General features: G+C 49.0%; 1 protein-coding gene across 3 annotated transcripts in view; it reads right to left on the bottom strand.

Moving 5' to 3' along the window:
• The window catches only part of Anxa11 (annexin A11), a 46,006-nt gene extending 30,667 nt beyond the window's left edge, over positions 1-15,339 (bottom strand). Inside the window, exon 1 of one of the 3 annotated variants that reach the window (XM_059273887.1) lies at positions 15,185-15,339. The gene's annotated coding sequence lies outside the window, so the exon portion shown is untranslated. Of the gene's footprint in view, positions 1-10,205; positions 10,356-14,866; positions 14,902-15,184 lie in introns of those variants that run through there. The other 2 variants (XM_059273888.1, XM_059273889.1) reach the window with 2 other exon arrangements.
• Positions 15,340-19,477: the final 4,138 nt, after the last annotated feature.

The following is a 19,477-nucleotide window of genomic DNA, read 5'->3' as shown; positions in this document are numbered from 1 at the left end:
AACAAACCCTAACATCCAACAGAAAGGTTAGGAAAGCAAGTCAGGAAAAACCCAGAGCTAAAAGAGCAACAACAAGCTGTAGTGAGCCATGCCTGTAATCCCAACACTCAGTGGCAGAGGCAGGGGCTTCTGGAGGTCCAGGGCCTAGGTACATAGTGAGTGGGAGGTCAGCCGCTGCTACATGAGATCTTTGTTTGTTTTGTTTTGGTTTTCGAGACAGGGTTTCTCTGTGTAGCTTTGCGCCTGTCCTGGATCTCGCTCTGTAGACCAGGCTGGCCTCGAACTCAGCTACATGAGATCTTATCCCGAAAATAAGCAAGCAAGCAAATAACAGAACTCGGGAGAGGTTTAGTGAATAAAGTGCTTTCTGCATAAGCATGAAGACCGAGTTTTATTAAAAGCCAGACACAGTGGCATATGCCTAATTCTAGGGCTGGGGAGGCAGAGGCAAGTGGATCCCCGGGGTTGCTAGCCAGTCAGCAGAGCCTAGATGGAGAACACCAGAGAGGCCACTGAGGAACACCTAAGGCTGGCTTCTGACCTCTACATACATGTGCACATATGTACTCACACAAATGAAAAGCACCAACAACCACAAACAGGTATAAAAAGATGTAGGAATATTACGATCTAAAACAGTGTTTCTCAGCCTATGTGTCAGGATGGAGTCACATATCAGATATCCTGCGTGTCAGATATTTATGATTCACAACAGTAGCAAAATTACAGTTATGGAGTAGCAATGAAAATAATTTTATGATTGGGGGGGTCACCACAACACAAGGAACTGTATTAAAGAGCCGCAACATTGGGAACGTTGAAAACCACTGATCTAAAATGCGTCCCAAGGGGGAGGGCAGGAAAAGCTGAGGCAAGAAAATGATCAGTTATAGCACAAGAACACTGTGAAGGGTGGGGACGGCTCAGTGGGTAAGGAGGCTTGCTGCACAAGCATGGACATCCAGGTTCACATCCCCAGCCCCTAGGTAGAAAGCTGGCCATGGCCACATACGTGCCTGTAAGCCCAGTGCTGGGAGGTAGGTTGGAGACAAGAGGATCCCTGGAACCCAAATGGTTGCGAGCCTAGCTCCAAACTCAGTCAGTGATGGAGCAGGACACTCAGGAGTTCTCTTCTGGCTTCTGTGCACACACACAAACACACAGGTTTATACACCACACATATCCACAGGCACACACAGAAATAATAATAACAACATCTATGATTATGATGATATAAGAGCACCGACTAACACCTGAAGAGATCGTGGAAGCGGAAAGGACCACCTAGGGGTAATCCAATGTCTGAAAGCTCACCAACCTGACACGGGAACTCAGAGGCAGAGAAACAATACCACAAGCTTCCAGAAAAAGAAAGGACCCGTGGTGCTATTTTGTTGGACTCTAATAAGATTTGCCTGAAGCTCAGTGGACAGAGCCAGCCACTAGATTAAACATAGAGGTCAGGCAATGATGGCACACACCTTTAACCCTAGCACTCGGGAGGCAGAGATCCATCTGGACCTCTGTGAGTTCAAGGCCACACTGGGCTACATGAGATTGATCCAGTCTAGGAGAGAAACAGAGCCAGGCAGTGGTGGCACACACCTTTAACCCCAGTGTTTGGGAAGCACCCACGCCATTAATCCCAGCACTAGGAAGGTTGAGATGGGAAGTGAAATGGCTGGGCGGAGAAAGGCATATAAGGCGTGAGGAGACAGGAACCAGGGAGCCTTTCGACTGAGGACTCAGAGGCATTCAGTTTGAGGATTCGTGGAGACAGGATCTTCCCCTTTTGGCTGAGGAGTTGGTGAGAAGTGGCTATGGTTTGTCTCCTCTGATCTTGCAGCATTTACCCCGATATCTGGCTCCGGGTTTTTATTATAAGACCATTTAGAATGAGTTCAACAAGGAGCCAAGGTTCTTCAGGGGAAACTGGAATGACACCGGGCTCCTCAACCACTGCTGGGAATTACAAGACAACAGCCCCTTCCTTCAACCTTCCTAACAGAGAAACGTTTTCAGTCTGTCCTTCATTCCTACGGCCAGCTACATCAACCGCCTATCAACAGGATGCACGCACCTTTCCAGAAAGACTCAAGAACGAAGAACACCCCACCCCACCCCCACCTACTTCTACTAGGACTTCCTAAAGAATTCTGACAAAGTGAGAATGTAAAGAGGTAAAAGAACCCCAACGCCAGGGGACTCTAACACAGAAAACTTATACAGGAAGTCCCAAGGTGATAGCTGAGTGACAGACTTGGGGAACAACCTGGCCAGCTCAGAGCAATGGGCGAGCGGAAGGAAACTCAAGCCCGTCCACGGGGAGGGCTGATGCACTGCAGGAACAGGAAGCTTGGTGGCCCTGCACTCTAACCGAACAGGTCGCCTGGGACAGCAGTGAGCAATACAGTCTCTAGTTGTTATAATGCAATTAACACTGATATGTGCATCGATTCCTCATCTATCCAAGCAGCATGTCAGCAAGTAATATCTACATTGGTAAATTAACAAACAAAACCATGAGCCTATCGTGTAGATAAAGGTACTGTTAGGAGAAACAATTACCTGTACAGAAGCAGACAAAGGGGCAGGTGTGTCGGGAGAGAGCTGGTTCCATCTTAAGCCCTTCAGATGAACAGAGCTGACTTTTCTCATTCTGTAAATCACGCATGTTTTATAATACAGCCATAAATGCCACATATGAAGGAGACCCTGACACTTAACTTAAAAAATCGGACTATTCCAGCACAATTGAGCGATTGTATTCAACCATTCTCCGAAAGATAAAAACACTTTTTAGCTGAAAGCTGAAACACCATTTATTCTCAGTTTGCTCTCTTGCACCAGTCCTGGGGTTTTTGCCTCTTTGCTTTGTTTCCTTTCTTTATCAGCATCTACAGGCTTAGGTAGAAGTCTGGTAGCACGCAAAGCTTACAGGATTTTAAGGCCCTCTTAAGGAAAGGATACAAAACACCTTCCTTTAGCCAATGTTATCAGGCGGTATGGCTTCTGGAGCTCTCCCAGGGCCCATTAGGGCCATGGAGGTAAAAGCTTTAGCCTAGAGCTTTCACTAGGGGGGGTGGTGGCGGGGGGTAGTGACATCTGATTCTGCCCCCCTGCCCGGGATAAGGGCCCATTACACTCCCTACAACAGGACACAGGCACTTTCAGAAAACACACACATACTTCAGAACCATCCTTCCTTCTCCCGTGGGGGTGGGGGGAGGGTAAAGCCTGAGAGGATGGAATGTAGTCTTAGGGCTTCACCGGGGTGTGAGGAAACCCTCTTCTCTCTAGTGGACACAGGTGGATCCAGACTCTCTGGGGTTCCTCGACCCCACCTATCCAGCAGCTGGGGCTTCACGAAGGTTTTATAGACACCATCAGGAAGGTTCTGTAGCTCAAAGTTGGTTCCTTGGGGAAACAGAAGGGACGCAAAGAGAATCTGTGACTTAAACCACTTTAGAAATGGAACAAGAGGCTGGGCCCTCTGTTAAGCCATGTTAAGCCTCTCAGAGGCTCTCTCTCTCTCTCTCTCCCCTCTGAAAGGCACCTCTACACCCTCTTGCAGCAGCAAGGGACAGAGGGCGAGGCTGAAATCATGGCCTACAGGCTGCAGGGGCCCTGACCCAGTACACTGTCAGATGCTCATTGCCCATTTCCACACTGGAGCTTTAGTGCCCTCACACCTGGAAGACACCAGTGTTCGGCCCTGCTGAGAAGCCTCAAGGTTTAACCACCCTTAGCAGTTCGACTCTGGTGCAAAGGACAGCCACGCTGCCGGAAACTGAAAGGAAGTCCCTGGAGAACACACAGATCAACCAGGTAGAAGATTCTCTACCAGGTCCTGGCCCTCTGGGGCAGGCATTCCAGACTGAAGTTACACTGGGCCACTGAGGAACAGCAAAAAGACAGGAGGTCCAAAAGACCCCCAAGGTGTGTGTGTGACAGCAGCAGCCAGGAAATGCATGTCCCTCACTCAGCCTAGCAATTCCCATTTTAGACAACTGGTCAGATGTTCCTATGGCTGGCCACCCTGCTGTCTCCTAGCCTTCCCTGAGGTCACATGGGGTCCCCAACTCTTTCAGGAAGCTACCCTGACCTTCCCACTCACAATGATGGCTCTTTCCGGAACTAACTCAGCCTCGCGTGTTCTCTACGTCCACTAGTGTTCTAGTCATCTGGTTCCCAGGATGGGCATGTGCCTTTCCTCAGTAAACGCCTCACTAACTTCCCCAGCAATCTCATGGATGTATTATCACACCACCACCCCCATTTTACACACCAGGAAGCAAGGCTCAGAGGTCAAGGGCCAGTGCCGGATCCCTTCTCCTGGCCTTCCAGGGAGATGATGGCTCCTGCAGGCTGTTGGGTAGCCTCGCCTCCCTGCTGCTCTCCCACCACTGCCCAGCAGTCAGCACTGGGATCTTCAACATAGCTGCATCCCACCAGGACCAAGAGTCCCTGACTCATCTCTCCTCGCCCCGGCTGGTACCTGCCCTGACAGCCTGTCAGTAAGTAGGCAGACACTAGGAATCTGAAGGGCAAGCAGCACCCATCTAGAAGATTCCCTTCTCCCTCCCATCCCAAACAGGATGCTAGAAGATATAGGAACATCCTAGCTCTTCCAGGTCTATAGAGTCCCGCACCCTGTGATCACGGGGCACTAACCTCACCTATGTGGGTCACGGGTGCCATTAAGTGACTGACACAAGCCGGAGAACCCTGGGGCAGCATTCACCAACCCTGGCTGCATTTTCTCAGGCACTACACAAAAAGCCCACAGAAGGTGGAGGCAGGCATTCAGCTCCCCACCCACACAGAAGGAATTAAAAATAGCGCAGCTGACATCAATCATTCTCCAGGCTGCGCAGCAGACGCTGCCATCCAAGACTGGCTCCTGGGCTGCCCAAGCTAGAGAAATTCTGGGCAAAGCTGGCAGGACAGCGGCCACAGCAATCACTAGGGCCTCACCACGGGGCTGAGCCTGAGGGAACAAATCTGAAAGAGCCTGCTTAGGAATAAAAGGCCAACCTCAGTGGCATTTGGATTGCTTCAGAATTCTGAACCGTTGGGATCCTTTGAGTCCATGGTGTATTTTATTTGGTAGGAATCAAGGCCCAGGGAGCAGGAGAGACCTGCCTGAGTTCTCAGGGCTGGCTGGGGACGGACAGTACAAGGTCTAACTAAAACTGTAGGTATCTCTTGATGTCTTATCCAGTGCATTTCGGCCCACACTGCTACTGTATACTCTGGGCTCCATCCCACTCTTCCAGGATTGGAGGTCAAGTTGGGAGACATGAAAGAACCTGAGAAAACCGAAGCGGGGCAGTGCCGATGATCTCCCAACAACTCCCACACAACTGCATCATACAGAAAGCACCATCTGTTCCAGGGAACTATGAGCGACAGCAGAGAAACTGGGGTGGGCAGCCACAAATCTCACCTCTCATGAGTGCGAGGAGCCCCAGCAACCATCAGCCTTGGTTCAGCCAGGACACACAGGGCTGTTGCCACAAGTGTGCCCTCCGTGTCACATTTGAGGCTGAAGAAAGCAACCTGGGAGAGGGGGTGGCAGAGCAAGAAATCTCCATCCCCAAGCTGGGTCTTCGAAGGGCCACCTGGTTCCACGGGGCTGGAAGACCTGCGTGAGCGTGGTTCCAGAGCAGATCACAGCGTGCTAACAGCCCGGGCCTCTGGGAGGAGGCTGAAGATTCTCAAGCATCAACAGGGAAGCAAAGGCCTGCCCAGCATGTTCCCCTACCCAAGGGACAGAGCCACGCTGCTGTATGCCCTGCTGGGTTCTGGTGGCTGTGAACATACGGTTCGGTCCCCACTCCCTAACCTCTGCAGTGCCAGCTCACCCAAGGGCGAGAGGATAAACACATTAGCTTCAAATTAAGGAGAGAAGTGGGTGGCGTTCCTGAACCTTCTGTCAGTCATCTGTCAACCATCTGCCCTGTCATGCTATAACCCGGCACACGGAGCCTTTGTGCAATGGCGCCGAGAAGTGACAAAACCTTTACGAGGTGAGCTGAGTGGGAGGTGGAAACCGGCTGCTGTAACACCAGTGGCCTCACGCCTTCTACTTCTCCTTCCTCTGCCGTTCTGTGACGGAGCAAACAAAAGCTTTATTTGTTCCTCAACTCCTCTTTATTTGTTATCCAGCTCCAGATGTTCTGGTGTAGCGTCAGAAGACTGAGACTTCCAGGTCCCTTCCCTAAAGTCTACAGGATGAGGACCACTGGGACCCTGGGGGAGGGGCACTCGTGGTTATCAGCAGGCTGAGAAACAAGACCCTCCTACCAACTGTTCCACGTGGGCCTGGACACAAGCACAACTTGAAGTCTGCCAGGGACACTGTCTCCAAACGCCCGAGTCCTGCTGTTTTATAAAATGTCTTTTTATTCATTTCAGGACTGTAAAGAAAGGGACCCGAACATCACAGACCACATAGTACGATCCACGAAGCAGACCTGAAACACTTGTTAACTCCAAACATGAAAGACAAATTCATAAAAGCCAGAACCCTTGCCAAGGACAAATGGAGCGTGACTTAGATAAAATTACAGTGAGAATTATTTCGGTCTGTTGCTTTTATTTATTTATTTGTTCATTTATTTATTTATTTTTAGATAAGGGCTCGCTATGTAAACTAGGATGACCCTAAACATATGGTCCTTCATAAATATGTGACCTTCATATATGGTCTGGGTTGGTCTTGAACTCTTGATCCTCCTGCCTCAGTCTCCCAAATACTGGGATTACTGACCCGTGCCACCACAATCAATTTTACAGTGAGAATTTCTAATACATCTCTAAGTGATAAGAAAAAGTCAAGCTGAATTGAAGGAACAATTTAACATAAGGACAGAGAATTTAATGCAGTCTATGATGTTTGCTCTTCACTAATCACAGTCCACTAAACCCAGGACCCAATCACAGCCCACTAAACCAGGGACCCAATCATAGCCCTCTACACCCAGGACCCAATCACAGCCCACTAAACCCGGGACCCAATCACAGCCCTCTACACCCAGGACCCAATCACAGCCCACTAAACCAGGGACCCAATCACAGCCCTCTACACCCAGGACCCAATCACAGCCCACTAAACCCGGGACCCAATCATAGCCCTCTACACCCAGGACCCAATCACAGTCCTCTACACCCAGGATCCAATCATAGCCCTCTAAACCCAGGATCCAATCACAACCCTCTAAACCCAGGACCCAAATATGAAGCAGTCAGCCTTTCCAGGACAAACTCTCATTAACACTACATGACCAACTTGGAAATTCAGGATGGTTTTCTAAATAATGCCCTGGTCATGGCTGACATAAATGACAGAAAACAATGGAAAGGTGGGCACTTTGTATGTGTGGTGGTTTGCATGAAAACGGCACCCATAGGCTCGTAGGGAGTGGCACTACTAAGAGATGTGGCCTTGATGGAGGAGGACTGTCACTGGGGTGGGCTCTGAGGTGGCAGATGCTCAGGCCAGGCCCAGTGTCTCTCTCTCTCCTGCTGCCTGAGGGTCCAGATGTAGAACGCTCAGCTACCCCTCCAGGACCATGTCTGCCTGCCCCCTGCTGCCATGACGATAATGAACTAAACCTATGAACTGTAAGCCAGCCTCAACGAAATGTTTTCCTCTATGTGAGTTGTTGTGAAAAACAAACAAACAAACAACAACATCAAAAGAGTTGTGGTGATGTGTCTCTTCCCAGCAATAGAAACCCTAATTAAGACAGTGTGGAAACCCATCTGCTAGCATTATATCCAAAGGACACTTTGGCTGCTCAAGCTAGGGAAAAGCATGAGAGGCTTTTCAGTGACAAGAGAGCAACAAAATGAACCGGAAGAAGGAACAGACGAAAGTTGAAATTAATAGCTCCTGAACAGAAAAAAAAAAAACCAAAACAATAAACATGTAACTAAAATTCTATTGAAAGTAGCCAGATCCCATTATTCTTGACCTAGAGAACTTAAAAGCATTAAAAATGTAAACACTTCCTAAATAAATACGGTCCGGAGCATTCCAAGTGGACAGTTTCTCTGCCCCAACTCTTCTTCAAGTCAATAAAAACAGGAAAAGAATTCATTACCCACGAGTGAGGAAAAGACGGAATAAATTATGGTAATTCTGTACCGAGAACATTCCACAGCTGCTGACCTGGAGCGACAGTAACCCAGAGACTGTCGCCATAAACAAGTCAGACACAGAAGCGGCAGGACGAGGTACAGGGGCTGTGGCCGTCCACCACCCGTTCTCCTCAGGTGAAAAAGCAGCAGCGAGGGTGAGCTGTGGAAATAGGACCCAGCGCTCACACACCCTGACCTCCTTCCACACAGTCCCTCTCAGGAGACTCTGCACACATCTATCTGCTCCAGCTGTTCATTCCCGTCCCGGACCACCGCTGACCCCTCAAGTCTACTGAAGCAAGACGACCCTGGTCCCTGTGACTAGCTCCTCCTACCTATCTCCTCTACTGCTCATTTCCCTTTACTCGGCTATCCCAGGGAGTTCTTTCATATCACCATGCCCTTGACTTCAAATATAAATATAACCCAGACAAAATTGCTTCTCTAGCCGAGACGCTTCCTCAGTCCCGCCCCCACCCCCTAGAATCTCAAAAGACACCTGAAATGCAACTGGAAAGAAACTGAAGTTCATGACCTTCTTTCTGCACCTTCCAAACTGGGTCCTCATCCAGCCTCTCTGGGCTATCTATCCAGGGGGCAAACCTAGTGTACTTAGGCTTGGAGGCCACTGAAGATGGCTATCAGAGCTCCGTGGAAGCTTTCTTCCAAGTCAAAAAGATGGAATCTACCTCTGGCCCTGGGCAGACACTTGACATTTTGATCTGCTCCAAAGATTAGATCGCTGCACGCTACAGACCCCTCTCTACGAGTTAAAACAGCTGGGCTTGTCAATCACCTGGCCAAGAGACCACGCCCCGGGAATGCTAATTCACCCAAAGTCCGGATCAGAAGATGGAGGAATTCCCTTAGTGGAATAATGTACTTATCTTAACCCCTCTGCAGTCACCCTCAGAGCTTCCATCACGAAGCACTGTGACCTCCCACCTTTCTGCATTATTTAGAAAAGCACAACTTTCCCCCCTTTCCCTCTCCTTTTCTTTCTGACATTGGCCAAAGCCGGGGCATGCTCTTCCAGGTTCTCTGGGCTCTCACCCTTTGTCTCTAAAGCCTCCCTCCCCTTCTGCCACTGGGCTGCTTGTCTGCCATGAGGCTATTTGCTGACCCCATCACTGAACCCGCCTGCTTTCTCAAAGGCATGACTTCTCTCCCTCTTCTCCATCCTTCCTCCTGGCAACTACTGAGAGTTATAATTTGCCTGCTCTGCTGTTTTTCTTTCCAACTCGAATAAAACTGTCCTTGAACATCCTTCCAAGTCCTTTCCTAAATTCTCTTATTAACAAAACCGAGAACCCAAAGAGGGACCTCGATATTCCCAGTAACACTAGTCTCCTTTGGTGCCTACAGAACAGCCTAGACAAGCAGTGGGCACTCACTAAAGATTCCAACAGAAACATGCCTTGTCACCTAGATCCTAAAAATAACTGTGCCCTTTGTGGTGGACGCGGCAAGCTCTCATCCCTTAACACTGGCCCTGCCCCTCTCACACATCCCTCTCCCCCAAAGGTGCTTCACACACCAGACTCCATGTGTCTGCTCGCCTGATCTCCCTGTGAACAGCTTCCAGTTTCTTCTCCACCCCCACCCTGAATTCTCATCCCTCCGTCTTGCAAGCCAACCTCCACTGGTGGGCTCAGGTCCCTGAGCCCCTAACTGTCTTCTTGGCTGCTAAGACAGTGGGACCTTCAAGAGCACAATCTCAAAAACACAAAAACAAAAAAACCCTAACACTAGTGATCACAGAGCCAGCCTTGACTACAGCACACTCCACCTTCAGCTTCCTGGTTCCCTGGTGACACTCCCCCAATATCAACAAGATCATCACTGTTCTCACTAATCTCAAAACCCTTCCAGAAACATCTTGTCATCTGACTCTCTCTGTTGGAGGCAACCATTTGTCAGCCAGAGAACTGGGACTATGTGGTTACATAGTGTACCCAGGGTTAGCCGGCAGATGAAAACTGTCCTCCATCCCTGTAATTCTTTATTACCTTCCATGTATGGGCGCTAGGCCTGCATCTATGTATGTACACACTTACATGACTGGTGCCTGCCAAGGTCAGAAGAGGACGTCAGATCCCCTGGATGTTACAGACATGTGAGTGGCCATGTGGATGCTGGAAATCAAACCTGGGTCCTCGGCAAGAGCCACAAGTGCTCTACGGTGCTTTGAACCGAGACTAGTCGGCATAGGCTCCTATGTTTGAATAGCTGGCTTCCAGCTGGTGGCTAGAGGAAGTAGGTCACAGGGGGCAGGCCGTGAGGGTTCTAAAGACTCACAGTATTCTGAGTTAGTTCTCTCTGCCTCCTACTTGTGGGTTGAGATGTGAGCATTCAGCTGTTTCTGCTGCTATAGGACTTTGCTCTACCGTCATGGACTCTGACCCTCTGAGAGCATAAGACCTATTAAACGCTTTCTTTTATAAATCGCCTTAGCCGTGGTATTTTGTCACAGCAATAGAAAAGTAAATAATATCTGCTCTTTTTTTTAAATGATTTACTTATTTTTATCTTGTGTGCATTGGTGTTTTGCCTACATTTATGTCTGTATGAGGGTGTCAGACCCCTATGAGCTGGATTACAGACAGCTATGAGCTGCCATGTGGGCGCTAGGAATTGAACCTGGGTCTTCTGGAAGAGTAGCCAGTGCTTTTTGTTGTTGTTGTCGTTTTTTTCTGACAGGGTTTCTGTGTAGCCCTGGCTGTCCTGGAACTCGCTTTGTAGACCAGGCTGGCCTCGAACGTACCGAGATCCACCTGCCTCTGCCTCCTGAGTGCTGGGATTAAAGGTGGTGTGCACAACCACCGCCCAGCCCCAGACAGGGCTCTTAACAGATGAGCCATCTCTCCAGCCCCCAACACCTGCTCTTAACCACTGAACCGACTCTCCAGCCCCTGTCCCCTAACCGTTCAGTTACCCTCACCCTACTCTTTCTCACATCAGTGGGCAGGATCATCAGAAGCTGACCATTCCACTGGATGGCCAGTCTTCTCCACCATGACAACCAAGTGACCCCAGGAACTTTATTTCATGAGTTATGGTCAACCATGCCTGATGCGGGCTAACCGGTTTTAGAGGTTATTGAAAGGTTTCATTCCAAACAAAGTCCAACAAATGTTATTACAAACACCAACTCCCACCAAGGAAACCTGGAGGTCATGTATCCTCAGAGCTGTCCTATCTAGGCACCACTCAAATTATCAGGAAGGACAGTGGGTTCGTGAAGAAGAGTCACAGAAACTGGACTGTGTTCCTCGGTTCTGCCTTCGAAGCACAGCCACACCCAGACTCTCCCACTCCCATGAGATCAAGTGCCAGGAACTGCTTTGGGCCCAAGAGGGAGAAAATCAGCTAGGAAGGGAAGAAGAGAAAGCCTCAGGCCTTCTGGGAACAAACATGCAATCCCATCCATCCTGGGTTTCTTCTGTCTCCCCCAGAGTCCCCTCTCCCGCCATCCCGAACTACCCATGAACCTCCTGGGTCACAACACCCAGGCATCACGGATCAAAGCCTTCTAGATAAACGGAACTGAGACGGCCCTTTCTCTTCTCCTTGTCATGGCTACAAAAAGAACTCAAACAGCTGAACTTGCTTGTTTTTGTTTGAAATAAACATTTAAATTGTAACTGTGTGTGTGCCCGTGTGGGCACAGGCATGGGTAAGCCACAACTTACAGGAGTCAGTTCCCTCTTAACACTATGTGAAAACACAAGATCAAACTCAGATTGGACGGTGCAGGTGCCTCAGCCAAGGTCTCATGTAGCCCAGACTGCACTCAAATTCACTATGCATCTTCCCCCTCCCCAGGAGGATGCTCAGTGTTAATTACATTTACTCACTTTGTGTGCACTGTGCACTGGGATCGGGGGAGTGCATACCACTGTACTTGTGTGGAAGCCAGAGGAGAACCTGTGAACCTCAGCTTTCCATCTACGGGGTCATCTCTCTGGCCCCAAATTCCTTCTGTATCTGAAACTGGCTTTGAACTCCTGATCTTCCTGCCTTGATCTCCGAGTTCTGGGATTACAGGTGTGAAACTCCACACCCAGCTCTTTCACACACACACACACACACACACACACACACACACACACACACACATACCCCGAGTCTGGTTGCATTTCTCCTCCACTTTCTCACTCTTCTCTGCCTATCCTGTGGCTCCAATACTCAAGCCACAAAGACATTACTTCTCTGGCCTGCCTCTCATCCAACCGACATTTCCTTGTTCACTTAAAAGGAAAGGCTCATCGTGGGCACTCTCAAAGACTTAAGGGATGATTCAGAAACAGTCTCCACACTCCAAAGACTGAGAATAGCACAAGGTCAAGACACCTGCTCATACAAATCCAAAGTGGAGGAAGAGGGCATGGCCTGTCCCTCCTACTGGGGAGCAGCAGCCGTCACAATGGCTTGTGAATAAGAAATGGTCAAAATGTCGGAAAGAGGGCAGCGCAGTATGGGCTGAGACAGGGCAGTTCAAGCTGGCTGCACCTTCTGCTCTGGCTATCACTGTATTATCCACTACCCGCTCCATCTGATTACTTATACACCAGGCCTTGCCGAGTGTGCTTTATGCCTAATCTGAGCATTATCCAACTGTGATAGACCAGCTGCCACCGGTTCTAACTGGTCAATACCTGAGCACTGTAGAGCTGTTAAAAACATTAGCTTGCTGGGCATGGTGATACATGCCTTTAATCCCCGCACTTAAGAGGCAGAGGCAGGTGGATCGCTGAGTTCCAGGCCAGCCTGGTCTACACAGTAAGTTCCAGGACAGCAAGAACTACATAGAGGGACTCTGTCTCAAAAAGAAAATAAAAAAAAAAAAGTAAGAAAATAACAAACAAAAAACCAAACAAACCTCAAGGGGCTGGAGTGAGGGCTCAGCAGTTAAGAGCAACTGTCGCACCCACATGGCAGTTCCTGTCTGAACTCCAGTTCAAGGGTATCCCATGCCCTCTTCTGACCTCCAAGGGTATCAAGGGCACCAGGCACCCACATGGTACACAGACATACATGCAGGCAAAAACACCTATACACATAAGCAAAATATTTGTTTTAAAAAATTGTAAAAAATAGCCGGGCGGTGGTGGCGCACGCCTTTAATCCCAGCACTCGGGAGGCAGAGCCAGGCGGATCTCTGTGAGTTCGAGGCCAGCCTGGACTACCAAGTGAGTTCCAGGAAAGGCGCAAAGCTACACAGAGAAACCCTGTCTCGAAAAACCGAAGAAAAAAAATTGTAAAAAATAAGCTGGGTGTGGTGGTGCACATCTTTGACTCCAGCACTCAGGAGGCAGAGGCAGGCAGATCTTTGAGTCTGGGGCCAGCCTGGTCTACAGAGAGAGTTCCAGGATACCCAGGGCTACACAACAACAACAAAACTGTAAAAATAGAGTAACTCATAGGGCTAGAGAGACGTCTCAGTGGAAAAGAGTGCATCCTGCTCTTGCAGAGGATCAGAGTTCAGAGTCAGGTAGCTCACAATTACCTGTAACTCCACCTTCAGGGGATCTGAACACACAGACACTTAATTAAAAATAATATAAATAGTCAACTGGGCGGTGGTGGTGCAAGTCTTAATCCCTGCACTTGAGAGGCAGAGGCAGGTGGATCTCTGAGTTCAAGGCCAGCCTGGTCTACAAAGTGAGTTCTAGGACAGCCAGGGTTACACAGAAAAATTTTGTCTTGAAAAACCAAAAGTAAATAATAAAAAACCAAAATCAATAATATAAATTTTTTAAAACATTATCTTGCTGGGCAAGATTGCACACGCCTTTAATCCCAGCACTCAGGAGGCAGAGGCAAGATCTCTAGGAGTTTGAAACCAGCCAAGGCTACATAGGGAGACCCTGCTTCATAAAACAAAAACTCAACAACAAAAAATTTTCCTTATTTGATGGATGAGGAAATCAAGGTGCAGATATTAATGACGGATTGGGGAGGGATGGAGGAATCCAACGTGGGCATCCTCTGTTAGAGCCACAGATTGCCTGCCCTCACTCACCTGGCTGGCCCAGTTAGAGGACACTAAGCACAGACAAGCATTGAGGGAATGGCCCTGCTGTTAATCCTCCTGGAATTCTCAACTGACTGAAGCAAGGAAATAATGAAGGAGCATAATGAGAGCAAGCTGAGGGTGAGCAAGGCAGCTGGCCCTGCCCTACAAGGCGCCAGACATGTCCAACCTTTTGACAATAACACACACTGTCATCTACAAAGTTTACACTTGAGAACAGCTCAATTCAGTTACCAAAAAAAAAAAAAAAAAAGCTCATGTTAAATTTACTGATTTTGTGTAGGATTGTATTCGTAGCTTTTTTCTTCACTATGTAGCCTTGGGGCACGCCTGCTAGTAAGTCGCTATTATCAGGCAGGGCAGGGCAAGGCAGCAGGGAACTAGTGGAGGCCTATGAAGGGAACAGACGATTTGGGGTGACGGTGGATGGTCGGGTCCGAGAAACACAATCTCCATACACACCCACTAATTATCGGGTGGGGAAGAGAAATCCCCAGAGAGAATGAGCCTAGCTTGTGCTTAGCTGTTTGCTACCTAGTTACGTCGTTAGGAACCGGGCCCGAGTCCACGGGAAGTGGGGGAGCCAAGCCCAAGAGTTCCTCGGACTCTGGAACCGGGGCGCAGGCGGGGGCGGAGGGATCCTAGCTGGATAAGCGTTAAGGAAAGCAGGCCACACAACACCTGGCACGATCCCGCATTCTCTGGACGACGTGGGAGCCTGCCTTATATAAACCCGAGGTGGCAGGTTCAGGAACCCGCGCCCTGCAGTTCCGGAGCAAAGTTCTCAAAGACAGCCTTCTGGGCTGGCTCCAGCTTCTCCCGGAAACGCACCGAGCTGAGGAGACCTCAACCACCCCTAAGCTCGCACCCGCTGGGGTCTCAAGCACACTTGCCCGGACCCTGCTCCACTCCGGGCCCTGGCCTCGGGGGGACCCTCGCACCCCCCGCCGAGCGCGAACACCCAGCCCGCGCAGGTCGCCCGCCAGGACCCTCACTCACCTGGCACCGGGGACCCGGCGATGAGCTCGACTTGCAGCTCCTTCCCACTGTCGATTTCCCGGATCCCGACCCGCGAGCGACCCGTCTACGTACGGCCGGAGGAGCCCGCGGGGCGGAAAACTCTCCGGGTGCGGTCGCCTTAAGCGCCCCGGGGCGGAGCCACGTGGAGGGGTGGGGCCTCTCTAGAGTGGCGGGGTGCGTGGACCACGCCCACAGGTGAGGTCCGCGCTCCTGCGTGGGTCCTGCTCGCTGCGCGGAGCCGCTCTAGACCCCCTAGGGAGTGGGATTTACCCGGCTATATGTTTTTAGAGATCTGACAGTGAAGAAAACTTTTAAAAGGTCAAACCACATGCACAACAGGAAGAAACTTCATAATGGAAAACCAAGTGGGTGACTAGGGCCAACATTAGCAGTGACGAATTATGTTGCTCTTCTGTTGTATGGTGTCTTCCTCTCAAAGACACATGATCCGGTCTAATCGGGCAAAAACATCAGACAAGCCCCAATTGAGGAACTCACGACTGTCCCAAAACTGTCAAGGTCATCAAAGCAAGGGAAGCCTGAGAAGCTGTCACATCAAGATATGAAAACTAAATGATGTGACATCTGGAATGGGATCCCGGGAAAAGGGCATTTAGGTTTAAAACAATGACATTTGAACACAATATCAATATTGGTTCATTCATTATAGCAAAAACACTAGTATGTTAATTACAGGAGAAAACCCATATTTATGGTAAACATGTCTTACCTTCCAAATCTTTTCTGTAAACCTAAAACTATTCTAGAAATTGTGTTTGGAGTTATTTTGTTTGTTTGTTTTTAGAAAAAGGTCGTGCAGTAAATATACGATTGTGTAACATATTCAAAAAGTAAAAATTGAGAGTCCTTTCTTTAATTTATCCCCCAGCTCACTTTTTTTTTTTTTTTTTTTTTGGTTTTTTTTTTGTTTTTTTCGAGACAGGGTTTCTCTGTGTAGCTTTGCGCCTTTTCCTGGAACTCACTCTGTAGCCCAGGCTGGCCTCGAACTCACGGAGATCCGCCTGGCTCTGCCTCCCGAGTGCTGGGATTAAAGGCGTGTGCCACCACCGCCCGCCCCCCCCCCAGCTCACTTTTAGACACCTCCTTCCAGTGTGCATTGCTTACTTTGCTTACGTAAACGTGTTGTTTATAAAACCGGATTGCAGTATATTTTCCTCACTGTATCTTCGAGTCTTTTCAATTGGCGCTTCTGAACTCAACCAGATTCTTCCTAAGGATTACACAGCATTCTTCCAACCCCTTACGGATCGGATCGCGATTCTTAACTATCTAGCTCCCACCCGGTGTACACTTCCTTCACTGCCCACTTTTGACTTGCAGATAAGCCATTAGTCATTTGCATTTCAGGAGCCCAGTGAACAGTAAGAGCCTGAAGGCACCTGGTAGGCAGGTGTTTTGCTGTTGTCTGCCCTGAGCTGAGAGGGGTCCAGTGAACAGTAAGAGCCTGAAGGCACTGGTAGGCAGGTGTTTTGCTGTTGTCTGCCCTGAGCTGAGAGGGGTCCAGTGAACAGTAAGAGCCTGAAGGCACTGGTAGGCAGGTGTTTTGCTGTTGTCTGCCCTGAGCTGAGAGGGGTCCAGTGAACAGTAAGAGCCTGAAGGCACTGGTAGGCAGGTGTTTTGCTGTTGTCTGCCCTGAGCTGAGAGGGGTCCAGTGAACAGTAAGAGCCTGAAGGCACTGGTAGGCAGGTGTTTTGCTGTTGTCTGCCCTGAGCTGAGAGGGGTCCAGTGAACAGTAAGAGCCTGAAGGCACTGGTAGGCAGGTGTTTTGCTGTTGTCTGCCCTGAGCTGAGAGGGGTCCAGTGAACAGTAAGAGCCTGAAGGCACTGGTAGGCAGGTGTTTTGCTGTTGTCTGCCCTGAGCTGAGAGGGGTCCAGTGAACAGTAAGAGCCTGAAGGCACTGGTAGGCAGGTGTTTTGCTGTTGTCTGCCCTGAGCTGAGAGGGGTCCAGTGAACAGTAAGAGCCTGAAGGCACTGGTAGGCAGGTGTTTTGCTGTTGTCTGCCCTGAGCTGAGAGGGGTCCAGGTGCAGGCAGGAGCCTAGTGGGACTTCCCGGCTACTGCCACACAGACCGCCAGCTCTCTGGGACTGCCATCACCGTGTATGGTGGCTCTAACACATACACCTGCAGGCACCGTTCCTTCCAGATCGGATAGCGTGCTTCGGACAGGAATCAGTGGGCCATCGGGAAAGCACCTCCTGAGCAAAAGAGGAGCGGAGGGGCAGAAAGACCAGGAACTGACTATTATCCGTGTAGGGACACTGGACTCATGTAAAGTCCGCCACCAAACAACTCCAAGCCTTTCTGGATTCCAGGGAGCTATTGTCACAGTCTCTGGGGCAGGGAGATTCTTGAGGGAATGTCACCTGGCTGCGACCCAACTCCTCTGTCCCTTTCCCACTCAATGCTGGTCCGCCCACAAGGGCTGCAAAGGTGGGTTTCTGAAGGCCCATTTTCTCTTAGGTGGAGCCAATGCTTCTTGGAATGTGACATGTAAAAATAAATAAATCGTTTAGGGCAGAGGTTCTCAACCTATGGGTTGCGACCCCTTAGGGGAGTCCAATGACCCTTTTACAGGGGTTGCCTACAACCATCTGGTCTTACTTACATTCACATCTTATTACATTTACATCAGATTCATAACAGTAGCAAAATTACCGTTATGACGTAGCAATGAAAATAATTTTATGGTGTGTGTGTGGGGTCACCACAACAGGAGGAACATCAAGGGGTCACAGCATTGGGAAGGTTGAGAGACACTGGTTTAGGGTGAAACTGCTTTCTGTGACACACGCCTTTCTGCTTCAGAGCTCTTCAAACCCTGAATGTCGAATAAGCTACCTTTTATAATTTAATTTTTTTTTTCAGACAGTCTCAAGCTGGCATGGAACTAGTTGTGCAGATGTGAACGAAAATTCCTGAAAAGAAGCTGTCTGGCTATGAACAAAAAACTGGAAGGAGTTTCTGTGTCTGCAGAGACTGATGGCCGACCGAAAGTTCAGCACTGTGGAGAGATTAGAATTTTGCAGGTTCAGAGACTAATTATCTTATCTTAGTCTGGTTTTAGCCTTCCAGAACTTTCACTCTGTATGGGAACTAACAACTCGTGATAATAAATAAAAACCTCTTAGAAGCTGCTAACTTAGAATTAACATCTTGTGACAATAAATAAAAACCTTAGAACTATTAACTTAGCTTCCACAGACCCCAGAGCTAAGAACGTCGTCAGGTAACATCATGGGCCCATGACTACCTCCCTATCTCATTGTCCTTCTGTTAATCCCAAAGATGTGAGGAGAAAGACCCCCAAACCAAATCATCATGGCCAAATTAATTAAAACAAGCAATTAATTAAAGCAAGCTTTGTGTGTGTGTGTGTGTGTGTGTGTGTGTGTGTGTGTGTGTGTGTACATGGGCTTCATCCCCCTAAGGTGGGGTTCAAGAAGTCAGCCTTGGACAGGGTTATAGGAACAGAACTAAGTATAACAAGTTGGTCATAACAACCTTCTGAAACAAAGACATGATTGCAAGGTGGTCACACAGTAGTTATAACAATGCGGTCATAACAAGGTGGTCATAATAACTTTTTATTTGTTTGTTTCTTGAGGCAGGGTTTCTCTGTGTAACACCACCGTGGCTGTTCTGGAACTCACAGAGATCCACCTGCCTCTGCCTCCAGAACTGGGATTAAAGGCATGCATCACCACTGCCCGGTCACAATAACTTTTTGAAATTAAGTCATGGTTGCCCTTTCCTGGAACAGGCAGTACAGAACCGTCTGTAGTTAAGATTGTAGGTGGGGCATAGCTCAATCTTTGAGAAACAGAGATTTAATTATAAACAGGATGAGTCTAGCTCGTCTTTACTATAAGATGGCTTTCAAGCCTAAAATCAGGCAGGCTGGCTCATCACTGCCTCTGGTGTACCCACCAATGTATTTTAAACTTGCCTCGGTTTATTACTTCCCTGGTTCTGTAAAGCTATAGCGACTTCCTGAAACTGCTTCCCCCATTGGAACATGGAACTTGGGGGAACCTAAATCTTTGTTCCTGAGCCATGGTCACCCAAAACGGCTCCAGGACAAGCTATCTCTTATTCCTTAAAATGAGAGCTGTGGTTTTTTCATCAATGCAAGTGAGGATGACATCCGACTCCTGATCCTTCTGTCTCCAACTCCCGGAGCGCAGAGGTTACAGGTGTGAGCATTACACCTGGGTCTTCCTGCATGCTAAATGAGCACTCTACCAACTGAG

The sequence above is a fragment of the Peromyscus eremicus genome, chromosome 9 (assembly GCF_949786415.1).
Source record: "Peromyscus eremicus chromosome 9, PerEre_H2_v1, whole genome shotgun sequence".
In the NCBI taxonomy this organism is placed as follows: domain Eukaryota; kingdom Metazoa; phylum Chordata; class Mammalia; order Rodentia; family Cricetidae; genus Peromyscus; species Peromyscus eremicus.
The sequence above is the reverse complement of the archived record's forward strand: the minus strand, read 5'-3'. Positions and strand labels throughout refer to the sequence as shown.